The sequence below is a fragment of the Coenobita brevimanus genome, chromosome 106 (assembly GCF_032717465.1).
Source record: "Coenobita brevimanus isolate Jiangsu-jjx chromosome 106, ASM3271746v2, whole genome shotgun sequence".
Lineage (NCBI taxonomy): Eukaryota > Metazoa > Arthropoda > Malacostraca > Decapoda > Coenobitidae > Coenobita > Coenobita brevimanus.
This window is the reverse complement of record NC_137059.1, coordinates 14,007,665-14,014,182: the sequence shown is the minus strand read 5'-3', so window position 1 is coordinate 14,014,182 and position 6,518 is coordinate 14,007,665.

Genomic DNA, 6,518 nt, shown 5'->3' with positions numbered 1-6,518 from the left:
CTGTAGATGAAGGCACAGATAGAAGGACCGTAAGAGGGCAGTTTGGAAATTACAGATTTATGCCATACTCGATCGAAAGCCTTTGAGATGTCAAGTGCAATGGCAAAGCTTTCACCAAAGTCCCGAAAGGAGGATGACCAGGAGTCTCAAAAGTAGGTGAGAAGATCGCCAGTGAAACGTCCCTGATGGAACCCATACTGATGATCAGAAAGAAGGTCGTGATAGGAGAGATGCTTTAAAATTTTTCTGTTAAGAATAGACTAGAAAACTTTTGAGACAGGATGTTAAAGCAATTGGACGATAGTTAGAGGGTTTGGGACTGGCTGAATGAGAGCAAACTTCCAGCAAGAAGAAAAGGTACAACTTGAAAGACAATGGCGAAAGAGTTTACAGCAGAGTTCTTGAGGACAACAGGAGGGGCTCCATCAGGTCCATATGCCTTGTTAGTATTGAGACCAGTGATGGCAGAAAAAACATGACTTAAAGACATATTTATGTCAGCCATGAGGAGGTCAGATGGGGGAAGTGATGGAGGAACAGCACCAGAATCGTCTAAGGTGGAATTGGAGGAGAAAGTCTGAGTGAAGAGATTTGCTACAGAGCCATCGGAGTAGAAAAGAAGAGGGAATGATGAGGTAAATTTGTTAGAAAGGTTTCTGGCAAAGTGCCAGAAGGAGTGCGAAGAATTCGAGTTGGAGAGTTGAGAGCATTTAGTCTATCTATCTATAGCCCGACGCCCTAATCCCGCAAAGGGTGGCCGCAGACAAAACGCCTCCAAGTCGCTCTGTCACCCACCATTTGACTACCCTCCCCCCAACTCACCCCTCCTCCCTCATATACCTCTCAACTCCATTCCTCCACCTCATCCTCGGTCTACCTCTCCCTCTCCCTCCCTCCACCTCACCTACATACACCCTCTTAGTCAGTCTTTCATTCTCCATTCTCTTCACATGTCCAGACCACCTCAGTGTATTTCTCCTAATCTTCTCAACCACATCCACATCCACCCCACAGCGTTCCTTCACTTCTTCATTCGTCAACTTGTCCCTCCACGTCACTCCACATGCTCCTCTCAAGTAACTCATTTCCACTGCTCTCACTCTTGACTTGTTCCCCTCTTGCAAGGTCCATGCCTCGCTTCCATACGTCAGAGTAGGGATCACAATACTATCATGCAGTGACTTCTTAACTTCCATACTCACCTCCCTATTTCTCATCACTGCTTTCAGTGTAGCAACAACCTTCCTTCCCTGCTGTACCTTTTCACGTGCTTCATCCCCCAAAGTTCCATCCCTACTCATCACACTACCCAAGTACTTGAATGCACTCACATTCTCCATATCCTCACCATCCAACCTCACTGCACACTCTGTGACTTCATTCCTCTCAAACACCATTACTTTTGTTTACATTAACTTTCAGATTCCTCCTCCTACACACTGTCCCAAATTCATTCACCAAACCTTGCAACTCCCATTCATCTCCACTCCAACAGTACTGTATCATCAGCAAACAGCAACACCGGAAGCTTCCAAATCTCACCCTCATTCATTAGAGCCACCCCCATATCCACTGCCCTACCTTGCACCTCCTTTACAACCCCATCCATGTATATATTAAACAGCCATGGAGACATCACACAACCCTGTTTCAGTCCCACATTGAGATCAAAGAACTCACTCGGCTCACCATCCACTCGCACAGCAGCCCTAGCTCCCTCGTACAGTTGCGAGCAGATGACTCGAGGCCACCTAGTCCACCAAGATGTTGGTGTTTTATCTGGCAACAGTGGTAGCCGTGAACTTGACCGAGATTCAGTCTGCTGTTCGGGCGAAACAAACCCAGTGATAATTTGTCAATGTGCGGTTCTAACTGGTCTCCAATCAATATCATGCAAATAAACGTATAATTCTGATAATGATTAACGTGTCATACACCTGGTAGATATATTTATAACCATAGTATTACAACACAGGCATCCAAATAGTGCTGCGTTCATTCATGTAAGACACACGAGTATCGGTAGATTTATTTTGTTCGACTATCGTCGTGAACCAAACAACCTTTACCAGTTTTCAAGAGATATGCCATAGGGTTATCGTCTTCCCCGCAACCTAGCATTATCACAAAAAACACCGTCATGCCAGTCGTCCCTCACCGTTAACGTCACTTTCGTCGACCTCTGACTCTAAAGCAGGTGGGACAGTAGGCGGAACAAGGAAAGGGGGGTGTGGTAGTTATATGGAGGGTGTCGGGTGAGGAAGGGCGGGACGAGGTGGGACGTGTGATGGGAGGGGGGTGAGGGGGCAAGTGGTTGGCTGTGGTATTTAACGTATATGGGATTAGAGGTTGTAATAGGTTTGTTTTGACAGAGAAGACCAATGTTTCTTTAATATTCGAGTGATAAAGTCGAACGATTACTCTCTATAAATGTTTATCATCATGAACAGGTCAACTAGTTCGTCACGTGGTGCCTACGTCACAAACCTAGGTGGTGATGGAGGTGCACGCTCGGGATACCCGTGTGTCTCACATGAATGAACGCACCACTATTTGGATGTCTGTGTTGTAATACTATGGTTATAAAATATCTATCACGTGTATGACACGTTAATCATTATCAGTATTATACGTTTACTTCCATGATATTGATTGGAGACCAGTTAGAACTGCACATTGACAAAGTATAATTGGGTTTGTTTCGCCCGAACAGCAGACTGAATCTCGGTCAAGTTCACGGCTACCACTGTTGCCAGATAAAACACCAACATCTCGGTGGACTAGGTGGCCTCGATTGATCTGGCGCCACAACTCTACATAATCTTCACAGCACTCAACTCCATATATTCTTAATACCTTCCACATACCTTGCCTATCTATTCTGTCATAAGCTTTCTCCAAGTCCATGAAGGCAGCATACACTTTCCTTCCCTTCTCTAGATACTTCTCCACTAAACATCTTAGAACAAATATCTGATCTACACACCCTTTTCCCTTCCTAAATCCCCCTTGTTCTTCTCCAACTAGCTCCTCTGTCATATGCCTAACCCTATCAATGGGTATTCTGCCATATATTTTACCAGTCACACTAAGTAGGCAAATACCCCTATGGTTACCATATACTTCTCTCTCCCCTCTTCCTTTGTAATTAGTACTGATGAAATTATTTATAGCAGAGCGAAGAACAGGCAGCACGATTCCCGGCAAAACATAAAAAAGATGATTCAGGGATGGGTTGGCTCTGGTACCTTTTATAGGCCATCTCCTTGTTGTGGACAGCATTAGAACAAGCGTGATTAAACCAAGGCGTTAATCAAAGGATAAGAGAAGGGAATGTATGCTTCCATGCTCGAGAGAATAACCACCGCAATGCGCTAGGCACACTCAGATGGCTACCGGCCTTGGAAGCAATAATCCTTCCAGAGAATATCAAAGAAGTACTGCCTGAGGGCCTCCCAATCCGCGGCACCAAACTGCCACAGGCGACGTTTCCCTGGAGAGTCCACAGGCCGTACCGGAGAGATAGGATAGGATAAGGTGATAAGGTTGTGATGGGAGGAGCCCAACGGAGAGAAAAGATTAACAGTGTAAGCAGAAGGATTAGTTGTAAGGAAGAGGTCAAGTATGATGGAGCTCTCTCCAAGGCGGTCAGGGATACGGGTAGGGTGCTGTACAAGCTTCTCTAGGTCATTAAGGATATAAAAGATATAGGCTTGCTCACCAGGTGGATCAGTGAAAGAAGAGGTTTCAGAGAAGGGAGAAATGGATATAATGTGTTCCATCGTAGAAGTAAGATAGCTGAAGAATTTTTGATAGTTGAATTAAGGGATAAGTAAACAGCGCAGATATATTTAGAATGACAGGAAAGCTTAAGCCAGAGAGTAGGGATTCAGGAGAATCAAGTTGAGGAACACAAGAGCAGGGTAAGTCGTTGCATACATATACACAACAGCCACCTTTGGCTTTGAAATGAGTGTAAAGTAGGAGGATACAGAAAAGGGTTTGCCACCAGTTGCCTCAGACAGCTGTCTCGGTTAAAAAGAGAAGGTGAAGTTTAGAGGTAGTGTTCAACAGAGAGAAAGTTAAAGGAAAGGCCACGAATGTTGCAGAAATGAAGAAGTGAGTCAAACAGTGGTTCCTGGCAAGTCGAGGAGTCGTCACCGGGAGAGGGGCGGATGGTGGCGTCTTCGAGGCATGGTTTATGTTCGCCATTTACCTTTTTTAATTTTGAAAAGAAGTGTAGTGTGTAGTTAGAGAAACTTGTATTAGAGAGCATGCTGGCCTACTCTCTGTGTTACTGAGACACTGAAAAAATTCAGCAAAGGGGGATGGTCAGGAACTAGTCCCGAGGGCTGATGAAACGGGAGCTTCAGCTCTCCCTTGGGAGTAATGCCCTGCTCGACTGGTACTATAGTCTGCTCCTCAAAAAGTAAGTAACCTTTATGATTTGGCCAAATCATGGGGAACTGGCTAGGATATAAGAAGAATAATTACAGATGAGTTAGAGTATAAATTATACCCTAATCTCCTAAGAGACTTGGTCGTGTTAAGACTAACACTAGTCAGATATGAGTGTATGAAAAAGTTTCTGACAGGTGTAATACTCTGGAATGAATGACCTAGTGAACTTAAATGCATCAGTAACAAACTTTAAGCAAAAATCGAAGACTTTTTTACTTAACAATCAGTGATTTGTACCATTAATTACTGGGGTTAAAGTCTAATGATTTGGGTATCATCCTAATTTAATGTATGGATGTATGTGTATGTATTTTTGTGTATATATCTGTATATGTATAAGTTGGCTTTATTGCTGAAGTTGAAAACACAAACTAGCTAGGATGTGTGTGATGTCTACCTTTCATAATGTGTTGACATAATTTCAAAGCTCATTAAAAATAGTTCATTTCATGAGATCAGCCTTGTATGAGAAAAAAAATCTCAAAACCATGCAACTTTATTTAATATGGCAAATAAAATACTTTGACGACTTTGACATACAGCTCTTCTCAACAATGTGGTCAAAGTCCGTTTGTTACTGGAAAACAGCAGGATTGTAGAATGACTATAAATATTCTTGTCTCCATCTTTTGGCTGAACCTTTCTTAGTGAAAATGCTTCTGATGTGTGATAAGGTGTCATTGAAGGAAATATCATGCAGGTCTTCATAAAAAAATCTATTTTCAGATACAGGAACCCGATATCAGTGTGGCTATAACTAGTCATTTCGTTTGGATGCATCCTAAGCGGTGAAATCACATCTGAGGTGTCAAGTAAAGCGTCACTGAAGGAAAGATTAAGTACGTTATTACTAAAAATCGGTTTTAGGATAAAAAGTAACCTGTATTCAGGATAATAAATATTTTTTCTTGTTTGTTGGGATGCATCCCTTGTTTTTGGAAAAAAAAAAAAAACGCATCTGAAGTGTCAGGTAATATGTCACTGAAGGAAATATCAAGTAGGTCATCAGCATTGATCTGTTTTCTTCTAGAAAGGAACCCGATTTCAAACTGACTGTAAATATTGTCTCGTTCGCTGGGATGCATCTCACATGGTGAATTCCCATATGAAGTCTCTTGTAAGGTATCACTGAAGGTAAGATCAAATCGGTCATTATAAAAAATCGGTTTTTGGATACAAATAAACCGGATTTCAGGATGACTATAAATATTTCTTGTCTCCTCTTGAATGCATCCTCCGCGTTTAAAAACGCACCTAGTTTATCGTGTAAGGTGCAGTATCTCTGATGAAATGATCAAAGAGGTCCTTTTCAGAAGTCAGTTTGCACCTGGTAATTAACAGGATTACAGGACGGCTATAGATATTCTTGCCTCGTTCTCATCTTATGTGTCAGGTAAGGCCTCACTGAAGGTCATTACTAGAGACCGGAAGTTTAGGCACTAAAAAACACTGAAATAGGCAGGCAAAAAGGCAAAATAAAATGGCAAAAAAGGCACTAAAAATAGGCATTTATTTTCTGTATGAAACAGCGGTTAAACATCTAAAAATCAATCAATAAAGGATTAAAATTACCAAAGTAACATTTTTCTACACCCTTCCTTGGTTGCACATAATTACAAGCATTTTCTTCAAATTAGCAGGAGCTAAATTATGCCGTCTACTAGAGAGTACATACTTCAGTTGCGAAAATGTTCTTTCTACCTCAACTGAAGTTACTGGTGCATACCTGAAACACATAATATCCTCTAATTTCATCGTGATACAGTGTGTTTCGCTAGTACACCCGGCAACAGTTCCGCCTGGGCCCCCCAGTACCGAGATATAGTAGATGTGGCAGAAGTGTATGTTTGTTCGTTTGTACACGCTCGAAAAATGTTCGGATCGTCAACTCTCTCGCTCCATTGTGAACTTGAATCGGCCTTTGTCAGCAGTTTTAATTAAAAGACAATTCTTCTTTAATCTGTGCTGATAATGCTATATACTGATTACATAATGACCTGAGAGAGAGAGAGAGAGAGGGGGGGAATAAGTTATGTAGGATATCCAATCATCGTGGA